Genomic DNA, 15,394 nt, shown 5'->3' on the forward strand with positions numbered 1-15,394 from the left:
ATTATTTCATAAGAATTCCCTTGCACTTTATATCCTGGACAGGTATGATGCAGACCCTTGAAAATTCTGGTATAGTATCATGGTTGCATACTGCTGTTCCAATGGCTCTGACTTGATTCGCTCAACCAGTGGATGGACTATGCAAAATATGAAAATCTCTTCAGTAATTGGCTTAGTGTAAGACCTAAAGTAGGGCATCTGACTTTTGTTTTTGTTCTGATTTACCAAATCATAAAATTTGAGGTACTGGATAAATCAGCAATTAACACTGCACACTTGGAAAATTGTGATCAGAGAAAGTTTTTGAAAAGTTATTACTACCCCCAGTGTCAACCATGAAATGATAAGTACAATTGTAATGGTTCTTATTTACTTTACACAAGCCTATATTGCTCTCCATTTTAAACAAAAACACAGTTTTACAGTATGAGCCATAAGGATTATTTAAATATGGAAATCATGATGAAAGTAAAAGCTTAAAGAACAATATGAATCATCACTACAGAAACAGTGGTGGGAATAATGCCAATATTGCTAACTTAGAGAAGCATGCCAGGAGAGGTTGTGCCTCACTACAGAAGACAATCTATCTACTTTTTAACACAGAGACAAACTCAAGTATTTTCATACATCATATTTGGATTTTTCTGATCACCTTTTCCCTTTTCCATAGAAAAACAGCATAGCGAGATAGGAAACTGAACTTTTTAATAGTTATATAAGAAGCATTACTATATTACTTTCTGAAAATGATTACTGATGTGGGAAGGAAATTATTTCTGAACCCAAACTGAAGCAATCAATTCCCTTTTTCTGAGCTTGACCTTCCTCAACTTTAAGTGAAAGCAAAATTCTTCTCTTGGTCTCTACAATGCTTCAGTTCTGTTCAGAGACCAGTGTTCCATTCTTCCAATATTTTAAGGCTCCAACATAAAATAATATTATATTTCCACATGTACAAAGAAATATAAAGTATAATCTGAAAAATAGGGGAGAAGGAATTGCTTAAGAGAATCAGAGAGACTACAGTATTTTCCGGCGTATAAGACAACTGGGCGTATAAGATGACCCCCTACATTTCCTGTTAAATTATAGGGTTTGGGCTATACTCGCCGTATAAGACTACCCCTCTTTCAACACACACCAAATAAAAATTAAAAAACATCAGATTTGATTTTAATATGGTAATTTTAATTCAAATGCTTATGACATGCAGGTACTTAGTAGGAAAAACTGTCACTTATAAACATAATTTTTATTTTATTTTTTTATTTTAATCCCATTTATATCCCGCCCTTCTCCGAAGACTCAGGGCGGCTTACACTCTAAGCACAAATCAATGTGCTTAGCAATAGCCTTCATTCTATGTATATGCCTGCTTATTAGGGCTTTCGCCCCCCCAAGTGGCATTATTACAAAGTCAGCTTATTGCCCCCAACAATCTGGGTCCTCATTTTACCTACCTCGGAAGGATGGAAGGCTGAGTCAACCTTGAGCCTGGTGGGATGCGAACCTGCACTAATTGCAGGCAGCTGGTGTTACTTAAGGAGGCATTAGCCCACTGCTCCACCAAGGCTCTTTGTCATCAAACATGTAAACATAAAACAGTGCAAGTGGATTAAACTTTTCCTAATTCACTCTAAAGCTTTCCCTGCGCAGACCAAATGGGAGATCCGCTCCAGGTTTTCCAGCCAACCCACCCAGTTCCTGAGTCAAATGTGTCCTTAGAACTAAGCAGTTGCTCTGACTGCTGCATTCCCCACCTGCCTTTCAAGTTGGGATAGACTGCAGCTGCTCTTCAACTTTAGAAGGAAAGACACCCAGACCCCAGCCTGTAAAAAATCACAGACTGCAGCTTCTTCTCCAATTGGTCCCGCTTTCCCTGCACAGACCAAATGGGAGATCTGCTCCAGGTTTTCCAGCCAGCCCTGTCCCTAAAGTTTCAGCACCTGGTGGTGTGTTCAGTGCTGCGACAGATGACTTGGAGACTGGTATGGGGTTATTCTGTTTATTCCAATACACGTGGCCGAACTGACCTCACATGCCCCGGTGACCCTTATATGTCCGGCAACTGCCGGACGCTAGCCAACCCCCTGGCTGCAATCTCCCGCCTTGCCTCAGACACCCAACCTGGTGTCCAGGAATTCCCGCTGGCCAAATTAGCCAATCATGAGGCTGGACAGGTACATACAGAACACCCGGCGTATAAGACGACCCCTGACTTTTGAGAAGATTTTCATGGGTTAAAAAGTCATCTTATACGCCAGAAAATACGGTAATGCTAAAGTAGGCCATTATATATTTACAAAAGTAAAGCACAACATATACTCTCAAGTAAGATAATATACATTTATTTATATGCACAGTTGAATACTTAGAAATAGTTACTCAAAATAGAAATATAAAAACATCCCCCCATTGTGTGAGATTATGAACAGAAGATCTGTGTACCTGCTTAATTTGTAGTTCACGTACTGTTGATGGGCATCTTTATTTTCTCTCCATTGTTTTCGGGCAAGCTAAACCAGATTTGGACATAGTAGCCATTCAAACAGAATAGGGCATGATAGTTTTTTAGGAAATAGGAGGCATACAGGTAAGTCCTGATCCCTAAGGAGATGATCTTGAGCCACAGGAACGTCTCCCTCAGTTCTGGAATGAAAGTAGAATCCCTGCCCACTCCTAAGGAATGCAGATTCACATGGACAGTAAAGTTTCAGGTAAAGCTCAGCTAAATATTCTGAATATTAGTCCATTAAGAAAGCAGCTAGCACTGAAAAAAATAGAATAGAACAGAATAAGAGAGTTGGAAGGGACCTTAAAGATCTTCTAGTCCAGGGCTTTTCAACCTTTTCACCCATTGTACCACTTTTAGGATATGGCAAAATCTGAGTACCACCAGTCACCTAGCTCCAGCCATATCTCGCTCAGGCTTGTGCAGTGCTGCCACCGGTTCAGCTCATTCCCCTCCCCCACCACCACTTTTCTAGGATGGTTGCGTACCAACCTGCCAGGTGCCAATGTACCACAGGTGGTACCCGTACCACTGGTTGAAAAGCCCTGTTAACTCCCTGCTCAGGCAGGAAACCCTATACCATTTCAGACAAATGGTTGTCCAATCTCTTCTTAAAAACTTCCAGTGTTGGAGCACCCACAACCTTTGGAGGCAATTCGTTCCACTGATTAATTGTCCTAACTGTCAGGAAGTTTCTCCTTAGTTCTAGGTTGCTTCTCTCCTTGAGAGAAAGTAACACATCTCTCCTTAAGCTGGCATAGCTTTTCAAATAGAAAACTTTCCTCTATGAAGAAGGAAAACTGGTCATTTTCTTAATCATCCTAATATTGATTATAAATAACCATGCCAAAAAAATGCACAAAACAGCACTAGCTTTATTCAACATGACTGGGTCCCACTTATAAAGTTTAAAATTAGACTAATCCTCCAAATTAGAGAAATTTTTATCTTTGGTATTAAACAATAAAATTTTTATATCATTCCAATTAACATCTCTCCACTTTGTTGTTCAATATGTCAACACTGCTAACATCGAATGTTATTGCTTGACAAGAGATGAAGAAGTGCCATTTCATATGTTAAACTTGTGTATTGCTTTAAAAGATTTAGTTTAAGGTTGGGAGGGGGAATGAGTAGGATTGAACCTTCAAGGCCAACTCTCTAACTAAAGAAGATAAGGCCTTGGCAGGTTTTCTAATGTAAGGGAAACTGATTCTTTAAATGGTTAATTAAAGCATACTGTAAATGAACCTAGTCTAATGCTCTAACTAAGCAGTGCAAATGAATATCCCGGAAAGTTCCCTAAAAAGAGGGATAGTGCTACCCTTTTCTTGGAAAAGCAGTAAAGGACCTGATGGAACTATTATAGCAATAGTTTAAAAATAAATGAAAACTTATGGAAATTGTTTATTATAATAGTATTCATAGCGTTGGGTAGAACTTGCACTGAGTTCTCGTTGCATTTACTGTGGCTGTGATTTGTAAAAAAAAATAGCTCATGTGACAGTGTAGTTATTGAAAGATCATCTGGAAACACTAAAGAGATGAAACGTCTCCTTAGAGCAATGGGGCAACAATATTCCTTTAACTTTGACACAAACACATCCTGTAACCATTTAACATTATTTGTAACTTGTCCACAGCACAGGTTAAACTTGTGTTTAATTGTTCCAGTTTGGAGTATTATTCTCCTTTTTTCTCCTGATGTATTTTCGGCTGTCTGATATAGTTCACCAACAACTTTGTTGCTGAGGCAGTCAAGGATTAGGACCTCCTGAGCAGGGAGCAAAATAAAAGTTGCCAAGTTTGGGAGGGTGCTATGAATCACAAGTTTAACTGTTGATTAACTCTCAATTTGGCTATGTCTGAATGCAAATCTGGTGTTCTTTTAGAAGAGCACTAAACGTTTCTTCAAAAATAGCCTAGCTAAAGTTGCTGGCACAGAAAGGGGCAGAAGAAAAATCTCCTGATGTTCCTGCTCAGTAGGGCAACAAGGTTCTAATTCTCCCAGTATCTAAAATGGAAACATTTTAGCCGAGAAAGTCAAGTTAAGCTCAGAAAGAGAAATAGGTCCTGCCAGCTAGGTGCTGCTGATTCTTACACCAATTAGAATAGTAGCCTGTAACTGTCTATCAGGCCATTTCTGAATATCTTGAGTTTTTTTGAATGAAGACTGGACCCATGTCCAAAAGCTGCCTCTAGGTGTGATAGGCAGCATATAAATTTAAATAAATCAATAAAAAGTAGCTTGGTTGAAGGTCACAGGCGTAGAAAAAGGCAGAGGGTGAAATGGCGGGGAATTCTTCCAATGTTCCTGTTTGGTACATCAGTACATTATGTAGAAATTTAACATATTCCCCATATCTAAAATGGAAATACCTTTTTGCCTTAGTTATTTTTTAAATTAAAGGTTACAGGAAAGGAATGTATCAAACAGATCCATGGAGAAAGATTGGAGAGAAATTATTTCTGAAGAAGTAAAATAATCTGACTGATCTGTTACATTTCAGTGGTCCTTTTTAAAAATCTGTCTTAATATTTTACAGTACATATAATGTTGGTAATTGTTTCAAAAATAGGATTTAAAAACTTTTTGGTCAAAATTGATTTACAATGGACCAGCCTTTTTTAATATTTGGGACTGCAATTGCCTAAATTACCAGGTTTTGCTCATGCTGGCTGGTGATTTGGGGGTTGGTGTTCAAGCACATTCTGTGGAGTCATCTTTGAGACAGATAAAACCTTCTTGGCACATGGAGACGCTTTTCCCCCCTCTTCATCTCACTACTACCACCATGCCTATGTTTGTCAGCCAAACTATTTGGTGGCAAGAATTTAGTATTTTTTCAAAAGAGCTCTAGACTTGGGTTCAGAAATCACCATTATTTGCCTGATGGTTTGGCAAACTTGAATAGACTTCAATAGGACTTGACATATGGCTTAATCTGCCAAAGCACCCACCTATACTTGCCCAGCTCTGCTCCTTACCCATCCACATTAAGGAGACCAGTTGGTAGTAGTTTTCATGCTGCCAGGTGGCACTTGATAGGAGAGGACAAAGCCAGGGAATCCGTCACTTTCTATAAGATTTCTTGGATTAAAATTGTGAAGATAGTACCAAGGTCAATGATTAAGGGACAGTGGTATTCAGCCATCAAGCAGCAAATATTGAGACTCAAAAACATGTGGATTGCATTTTAATATAGCCTTCTAGCTTTCTTTAGGACAAAATATACATTGGGAAAAAGAAATGCTACAGAGATAGATGGAATGTTGCATAGCAGAGGAATATTAAAGAAAAGATTGCAGAAAAGATGAAGGAATTCTTTGCATGTCCTTGAAGGCTGAGCAAATAGTGGGAGGGAAGATGGATTTCATAATTTGTTGCTATTAACAAACTACTGTAGGGAAAGAGTCCTTTTTCTAGGATTCTTTCTCACTTTTTAATACCAGCTTTGCTACAGTATTAAGGAGAAAGAAGGAGGCTTAATTGCAGAGCTCAGCAGCTTTGTCAGTACTGCTGCATTGCCTGTCTCTTAGGATTGGAGAAATTTTTCTGGAATATTCTTCTCCTCACCTCATGCCAAATTCAGTCAATTTTTAAATCAGCTTTCTTTTGCCTGCTTCTACTATTACCAGTATACCGATTTCCATTCTGTTCTGTTTTCAGACAATTATATCACCGCTGCCAGATGGCTGGACAGAATCCTAAACCCTTACACAATTTCTTTCAAATATGGTATTGAGTTGGAATTAATTAAAAAAATTGAGAAGATCTAGAAAATTATGGGAAGATCTGTTCAATATTTGTATGTTCAAATTGGTAGAAAATGTGATTAAAGAAATTATCACTGTAAAAATAACACTTGGAAGAACCATCATCAATTTCTGCAAAGGCAAAAACTCCTGGAAGCATATGGTGTCTCATAGGATGAGTAAAATGTTGTGATTAGATGAAACTTTGACCTAATCCAGTACAACTCATCTGATTTCTTAGAAGCAAATTGACCCATGTAGCTGTTAAAGTCTTTTAAGAGTGTAAACAAGTATATGGGCTAGGGATCATTGACTGTTTACTTAGATTTTCAAAGTGTTTGACAAAGTCCTTTAATAAAAAAGAATGCTAAGCAAACCTAGCAATTAGGAAGAAAAAAAGGAAGCACAACCATGAATTCTGATTACAAAATGTAAATGAAGAATAATAGGCCCGTACCAATAATTCAATGAGGTGTTGTGTTCATGAATGAAGGGCTTGTCTCAATTGTACCTCAAAGCTGCAAAGCAGTTATAGTTGCTGAAAGGGTCAAAGCAGTTGCTTGAGACTTTAGTGCCAGAAGACCCTCTGGCCAGGTTAGACAATCATGTAGAAGAAAATGCTTCTTGGAGACAGTATTTCTCTGAATGATGATTTTGGCCAATAGGATGTTATTCTCCTTGTGGTCATCCTAGAAGGATATGGTGTCCCATGAGTAAAATGCTGGGATTAAATTTTGGCCTAATCCAGTACAACTCATTTGACTTATTAGAAGCAGGTTCTGAACATTTTTCAACAGAATGGTACCCAAATACCTACACTTGTGTTCACACCTATATGTGGGATTATCTGTCTGTGACTGTGTGTTTGTGTTTGTGTGGGGGTGGGGGTGTGTCAAACGGGACAAATTGCATTTCTGGGAAAATGAGAAATCTGGTGATAGTGTTGGTCAATCTAGTCCAGGGGTCTTCAAACTTGGCCCTTTTATGACTTGTGGACTTCAACTCCCAGAATTCCTCAGCCAGCTGGCTGAGGAATTCTGGGAGTTGAAGTCCACAAGTCATAAAAGGGCCAAGTTTGAAGACCCCTGATCTAGTCAGACTGCTGAGCTTCACAAAAACACCCGATTTTACCAGCTCGAAACCACTGCTTTTTCAGATTCAGGTCGGTGGCAGGAGGACACGTTCTGGGGATACATGTCCCAGGCTTGCCACCGAAGCCGCGCCTGAGTTACACAGAACTGGAAGCGAAATCCTAAATAGCTGCCCGGGTCGCTGATACCCCTGGGCAAATGGCTCCGTCGAAGCTGCAATCCCGCTGCAGGCCGCCGGTCCGCTCCATGACTGCGAGTGCTCCTCCAGGCGGGCTGGGGAGCGGAGAAAGAAGTGGGAGGGAAAAGCATGAAGCTGTTTCTCCAGCCGAACCAGCAATGCCTTCTTTGCCGACGCGGGGGCGGGCATTTGGAGAGGATCCCTAACTTGGCCTAGAGGCAGAGCGTGTGCAAATATATATATATATATATATATATATATATATATATATATATATATATATATATATATATATATATATATATATATATATATATATATTTATAATATATATAATTTATTATAATATATAATATATAATTTATTATATATATATATATATATATATATATATATGTATAATTTATAATAATATAATATATAATTTATAATATATATATTTATATATATATGTGTGTGTGTGTGTGTAAATATATATATATATATATATATTTACACACACACACGCACACGCTCTGCCTCTATATATGTGTGTGTCTGTGTGTGTCTGTGTGTGTGTATGTATGTATGTATGTATGTATGTTGTGTATTGGCAGTGGGGTAAGTGGAGGTTGGGTGGCTCCGACTCTCTGACGCCAGTGAGACCAGATCAATCCAGGCGCAGCGGCGGAGCGAGCGCTGGCTGCTAAGCGGCGGCTCTGGAAGCGAGAGCGGAAAAGCAGCAGCGGCAGCGGGTGGGACTTTGCCCGCCTGTCCAGCAGCTGCGACGCGCTGCCCGGCGCTTTGCATGATCTTTTCCTTGTTCCCTCGCCTCGCCCCTCGCGAACAGCTGGTAAGAGGTCGGCTTTGGCTACTCTTGTCTGCAGCTCAACTCCGAGCTCGCCTTCCTTGGGGAGTCATCCTCCTACCCGCTTTTGTGTTCTTTCTCCTCCCTTTTTTTTTTTTTTTGGAAAAAAAAATCCCCCCCTCTCCTCTTTCTGCCGTTTCCTCGCTGGCTTTTTAAAACAATGCGACCGCAAGAATGGAAGAGGGTGGTGGGCAGGGTGAGGCTGAGCGGCGACGATCTTGAATTGCGCGCGTGTGAGAGAGCTTAGGGCAAAGGAGAGCTTTCGTTTCTCTCATGATGGCGGCTGTGCTGATGGAGGAGCCGAAAAGAGCGAGGCGCTGCAGCGGCGGTGATTTTAACGCTCTAAAAAGTTTCCTCTCCTCTTCCTAGGGAGGGGGGGGGAGAAAGGAGGAGGTGGAGGTACGGAGACCTTTTTGTAGCTCCCGAGGTAAAGTAGACACGCCATCCCCCTCCCCCTTCTCTGCTTTCCACTTCCTTTCTGCTGCCACTTCTCAAGTAGGGGAGAGGGAAAGCAATAGAAACCCGGAGTCTTTGCTTCCCAGTCAGGAGATCCTTGCGGGCGTCCTGGCTATTCCGAGCCAAAGTGAAGAAATTGGCCTCCAAATTGGCGTCAGTACTTGAGGAAGATGAACCACCCCAATGGAGCTGCCCTCTCTCTCTTTTACAATTCAGCATTTTTCCTTTTTTGTGTGTGTGTCTGATGCTTGGGGGGGGGCGCGCTTTCTGAGCCCGATTTCTTTCCTTTTTGAGTGGCAGGATTTCTCTGCGCAAACTTCCCTTTTTGACGTTATTATCGATGACCCAGTCGGGAATTTTTGTTTGTTTGCTCTAGTAGAAACCTTGCTTTCTCCTCCCACCCATCCTCCGGGTTTATTTGGCGAGGTTTACGGGAATTCGTAGCGGGAAGCTATGATAAATCGAGGATAGCAGTTTCTTTCTGCCCTTTGTTAATAGTGGATGAGGCTGCGTGTGTGGGCTGACTTAGAATTTCTTAATACAGGGCATGAATATGAAAAGCTGCTTTAATTTGAGGAGTAGCTCTATGCTTAAGGATAAGACAACAGATCTTTATTGTGGCTAAATATATGTGGATACCAATTTTAATCCAGATTCATTTTCATTATACTGGGGAGCAACCTTTGCTTCCCTTAGGAAGGGAAAGTAGATATAAACTCATGGAAGAGTTCCATGGTGAAAATGGCCAGAGTCCAGTTGGGTTTAGGACAAATCACTCCTGCATGGTAACAAAAAGAGTTGGTGTTTGAATTGTAGTGTTCTCATCAGTAGCCATAAAAAAACTCAATCCCCTTTAAGAACAACTGGCAGAGGCTTTGTTCTGTCTAACTTGCTGCCCCTTCAATTGTGTTTATTTAAGAATTGAACATGAACTGCAGCTGCAGAGGTTCCCCCTTCCAAGCACTATCCCAAAGGTGCTTTTTCAAAAGGCAACTGGACTGGAAAGTCTAGTTGCCTTTGAAAAGGTACCTTTAGGACAATCATGACCTGGATGACTGAGGATCTCCATAGACTTCCAAGTACTAGTTGTTTAGTTGCAGCAACAATAAGACAGCATTCCTCTAGGCGGTTGCCACTTTAAACCTATGCAATTCTTATTTTTATAGGTGTGCTTTGCATCCAGAAAGGGCTGAGGATGACCTGCTGAGGGTTGAAGGAGGCCATTTAACATAACTATTGTGACTTCTATTTGAAAAGCTTTTGGAAATGCCTAACTCCTCTTGATAACAGGAATACTTGGTCTTTCTTTTCTCAAGGCATAACTCAGTCTTCAGGGCATGATTGCAGAAGCTAAACCTGCCTAAAAGCTTCCTAGCCACCATCCCTGATAAGATCCTTTTGGTTCAAGGCCAGATCGTGTTACAAGGGCACTGATTTGTCCTTGTTTTAATTCTGACCCTTTCAACCCCCCCTCCACATAATCAAATACGGTTCTCAAATACAGTTCTCATCTGCAGTGTCCTTCTCTTTACTTGTGGGTTTTTTTGTGCATATCCTTGATCAGATGACTCCACTGTTTACAGAGGCTAAGACAATTGAGAACCTCTAAGGTTACAATTTCATAAGTTCCACTGAAGGAAAGTAGAATATATATTTACTGATGTAAAGATTGTATTTTTCTGCTTTTCCCTTTTGTTAATGCATATCTGCCATTATTTGCAAAGGATGCTTTTGCTTCAAGCGAGAGTTGAATAAATCTTTTCAAACTTGCTTAAACTGGATGCTGCCTTCACACTCTCCAGTGAATATATTTGCATATGTATTTCCACAGCTAGAAATTATCTCACCCATCATTTATTTGTACTTTTCAGTAAAATCAATTGCGGGAGAACTCCCTGCAATGTCTGTAATGCTTTATACTTATACATTCCTTATTGCAGTAGTAAGGCAGAGGCAGAAAAGGGTGGCCAAGATTTTAATTTTTTTAGCATTGGTGTGAAACTGAGAAAATGCTTTCCTCTTTGTCCTTATATGTGTATATGTGTGTGTTTTGCTGGAAAGTGATTTCCTAGGAAGAAACTGGTCCTTGATGTATATAAGCTGTAGAAAATAATTCTGGCAGAGATATTTACATGTAATGAAGACATGCAGGAAAATTTAATTATTGATGGCTGTACAGAAACATAGGCAATAATTACTAGCCACTTAAAATGACCTTGGTATTAGTTTTATAAAAAGCCCAGTGTTTTTCACATATACAGTATATGCTGCCAGATAAAGAAGTGGCAGGTAAAATTCTAATTCTCAAAAGAAAGGCATGAACTTTTAAACTGACAGCAATTATTTCCAAATAAGTTTCTCACTGCATTCCTGCTTAATGTGTGTAAACAGAAGGCAAGATCGGTCTAGGGAGTAGGTAAACTTGAATTAAGTTGTGCTGGTAATGCAGTGTAGCCTGTCTTGTCAAGTATAAGTGGTTTTCTTGGTGTGTAATCTTGCAGGGCTAATGGAGGCATCATCTAACTTTATAAATAATGTAAGCTGTGTATAATGTGGACTCTCTAGAGACTGCAGAGAGCATCATTACTAGCCTTTCCAACCTGCTGTAGATCTCAAATTGACTTACAGCAGTAAAACGCAAAATGATACATCAGGATGACGTGAGGGGTTCAGCTTCAGTTATCATAAATATATTAAGACATCATATTGTTACATTATCATTTATTTGTAGGCAGTATAGAGGTGAAGATTTTTAAAAATACAAAGAATATTGTTTCTTCTATAATTTTCTCTTTTGTTCCCCAAAACAGAGCAGGTAGTAAGTTATTAAACAGTAAACAAGAGAAAAACATTGAGTATGACTAAATGCATTTCTGAAAAGTTGCTGTACCTTAATTTTCCAGTGGATTACCACATGTTCAATAGCTTTGTAGTGCTAAAAATAGAACATTGGAGAACTAGATTTAATTCTATAGGGTTTAAGTTTAGCTTTTGGCAATTCTCTAGCCACTGAGTTTGAACTGTATATTTGAAGAGTTGCTGTAGGGCAGGGGTGTCAAACTGCCGGCCTGTGGCCGGACGCATCACGATGAAACCGCACCCACCCCATTGCTGGCAATGGGGAAAAAGTGCCGATAGTCGCACGATGTCACATGACGTTGCAAGTTCGACATGTCTGCTGTAGTGGGATTAAAGTATAACAAATCTGCTAATGCAGCTTTGTCCTTAGATAGATATTTTGTACTTAATTCAGATTGTGACTGCAACAGACTTCCTGGCAATTATGAAATTGTAGATCCTGCTCTAATCAAATAACACGCATGCAAAGCTAAACTCTGTGTTATTGTTTTGTGTGTGCAGTTCAGTTCGTGGCACTGATAGGTTCTTGTACACAACAAACAAATCAAGGTTTCTGCTAACCAAGAATGATTTACATCAACAATAATTACATGGGCCACTATAAATTTATTAATAAGGTTGGAAAAGAGAAAATTGAATTACCAGAAGTCCCTGGAATGTACTTTCACTTGAATTAGGAGAGTTTGTTTTTCAGTATGGGTCATTGCAGAAAAAGATCATACTGAATGAAGGATGGAAATCTTTCTCTTAACAGATTTCTTTCTGGTAAGCACGTGATTAATCACACATCCAGATTGGTATGAGATCAAAAGGAATGAAAAGCTGTTCTGTCAGCTGCTTTAGCACATGTATAGCAGCTAAGGTTTTAGGGCAAGGCAGATGCAAGTTCAAGTCCACCCTCAATCATGGAAGCTCACTAGTGACTTTAGGTCGGTTTTCCTCTGTCTAAATCATTAATAAAACCACTGTTTATAGAGTCCTAGGAGGAAAGGCAAAATATGGGTATGTGAATACAAAATAAAATGCACATTTACTTATTTGGCTATGGAATCCAAGCTATACAATCAGCATCCTATGTGTGCACACAGATGGGTGGTATATAACCAAATATTTTTGAATTCAGTATATTGGGGCTCAAATTGGGGCTCTATATGATCTGCAGGTAGTCTTTGATTTACAACTCTAATGGAGCCCAGAATTTACACCGTATGTCATGACAGTCATACATTGAGGCACCATTTGACCAACCTGATTTTATGACATTTTTTGAGTCAGTCATTAAGCAAACATCACAGTCATAATATGAACCCACTGTCCACAATGGACATTTTTTACCAGAAGCTGGAAACAAAATACTGATTTGCAACAAAAAACCTCACACACTGTAAATTGCAGTCATGTGACCACAGGATGTTACAAATAGCCAGGGCTTTTTTTCCTCAGAACGCTCAGAATGGAGTTCCGGCACCTTTTTTGGATGGTACCTTATAGGGTAGGCAAAGCAGGTTGTATGACATGTGTGACTTCCGGCACCTTTTTCTTTTACAAAAAAAGCACTGCAAATAGCCATAAATTCAGTCTGGTTGCCAGTCATCCAAAATGCAACACATGACAGCACTGATATTGTCTATGAACAAAGGTTAGACTATAGCTACCTGTCCAGACGGAAGTTACTTTCAGCAGATTGATTTGATGATGGCAGTCATAGTAACTTCTCTTCCTTTCAGATGGTTTGCTGAAAGCCCCTTTTTCTTATCCCACAGTATTCATGTTTAAGAATCTGCAGTTTGAATTGTGTTTGACTCTTTATCAACCACAGCTCTAACTTAATAAAATTCTAATTGATTTATACTTGAATATATGTGTAAAATTGCAATTCTGAAGCAGATTCTATTATTTTTAAATGGTGTATTTAGAAAATATGATTATTTTAATGCAAAAATGTCTCCAAAGCACCTCATCAAATTGGATTCCAGGATATCACATAATACATTTTTAAATACTACATGAATAAAATGACAAGAGAATCCACCTGAGAGTTTAGGCAGTTGAAAATGCTGAGTATAGTACATGAATCAAAACTAAGGCATCCTTGAATGATAGATGTAGCTGTTCTTGAACACATTAGACCACACCTCTAGGTGTTTTTTTCTGATGTTCAGTCAGAATCCATCTTCGTGCAACATAAAGTCCATGTCCTACCCTTTGGAGAAATAGAAAATGGCACCTGTCTTTTTCTGTAAGCCATCCTTTCAATTCTTTCTCTCAAGGATAGTCATGCCCAGCTTCTTAAATTTCTTTTCATAGGAGTTTCTAATTCCCTGTTCATATACTTGCCCTTTATTAAACGTGTTCCAATTTTTTCTTCAACTCTTGTTAGAATATTTTGCTTAGAATGTTGGGCTAAGGTCTGATCACCATCAAATGGAATGATATTATAACATTCTTTTTGTTGGGAACTACACTTCTGTTAATGCAGCCTAAATGTCCACGTGCCTTTTTTGTAGCTAAATCAGATTGCTGAGTCATGGTTGATTTATAACCAGCTATTATTAAAAAATATTGTTTTGACAAGCACTAAAGTTGAACATTTGACTTTTATTTCTTAACCAAGAACATCGGGGATTTTGGGTTAAATTTCATTCTGTTATTTATACACCTTTATAAAAATTACTTTTTCTTATTTAAAAGAACGAAATTTTACAGCAGTATTGTATCTTCTGCAAATCAGATAAGCATTCCAATATCTTTACTGAAGGAGCAGTAAGATTGGAGAGTCAGAATCTATTTTCATGCAACATAAAGTCCAAGTTCTGCCCTTTGGAGAAATGAAATGTAAATGGGACCTAGCTTTTACTGTGAGCCATCCTTTTAATTCTTTTTCAGAATTTTACCTTTTCATACCTTGTCGGATACCTCAGTTTGGTTTGATGAGCCATTTTAATTTCGTTGCAGTAATAATCAAATGACAAAAAAGGAATTACAAAAGAACATACCTTTAAAAATACCCTAAAAAAATAAATTAGAGAGAAAACAAATTCACACATGGACATAATTTTTAAAAAACAGAATAGAGACATAACAGCAACTCCATTTTTAAACAACAATTTAAAATCTTGCTCATACAGAATCATATTGATAACTTTTTCCATTTCATCAATAAAAAAACAGTTTAAGAACTGAAAGTGAACACGTATTTCATCTAGGATTTTAAGTAGTTTTTTTTTCAACAAAGCAAAACAGTAACGCTACACATCAAGATCTCTAAATCTGATGTTGTTTAAAATAAATTTTAGGTACACAATTTAACATTACACCAACTTCTTTAAATAGCTTTATGCTACACAAAATCATATGAACAATGATTTGAGTATCAGACCAAATGAAAGTCGTGCAAGCCCAAATCATATTTGTAAAGTCCCCTCAAATAATTAATGGCTAGCATAAAAAGGAGGATACCAAATACCCAATATTCTCTATTGACTAGTACCAAACTTTGGACATTTTCACTTACTGCAATTTCTTGTTCCTTAGCCTGTTGAAATATTTATATTTAATACATTTACTTAATGGGATTCAAAACAGAATAGATTTGCTATATCTCCTATTTCTGTCCTGTTAGTTCAAAACCTGGTATCTTACTTCTGGAAAAAATGCATTTTGACATTAAAAGAATGCTTTATGGAAGGATG

At 38.7% G+C, this 15,394-nt stretch overlaps 1 protein-coding gene across 4 annotated transcripts in view; it reads left to right on the plus strand.

Moving 5' to 3' along the window:
- The first annotated feature begins 8,104 nt into the window (after positions 1-8,104).
- The window catches only part of SMAD1 (SMAD family member 1), a 48,370-nt gene continuing 41,080 nt past the window's right edge, over positions 8,105-15,394 (plus strand). Inside the window, exon 1 of one of the 4 annotated variants that reach the window (XM_083367782.1) lies at positions 8,105-8,372. The gene's annotated coding sequence lies outside the window, so the exon portion shown is untranslated. Of the gene's footprint in view, positions 8,373-8,577; positions 8,815-15,394 lie in introns of those variants that run through there. The other 3 variants (XM_083367779.1, XM_083367780.1, XM_083367781.1) reach the window with 3 other exon arrangements.

Source organism: Vipera ursinii (assembly GCF_947247035.1).
Source record: "Vipera ursinii genome assembly, chromosome: 7".
NCBI classification, from domain to species: Eukaryota; Metazoa; Chordata; class Lepidosauria; order Squamata; family Viperidae; genus Vipera; species Vipera ursinii.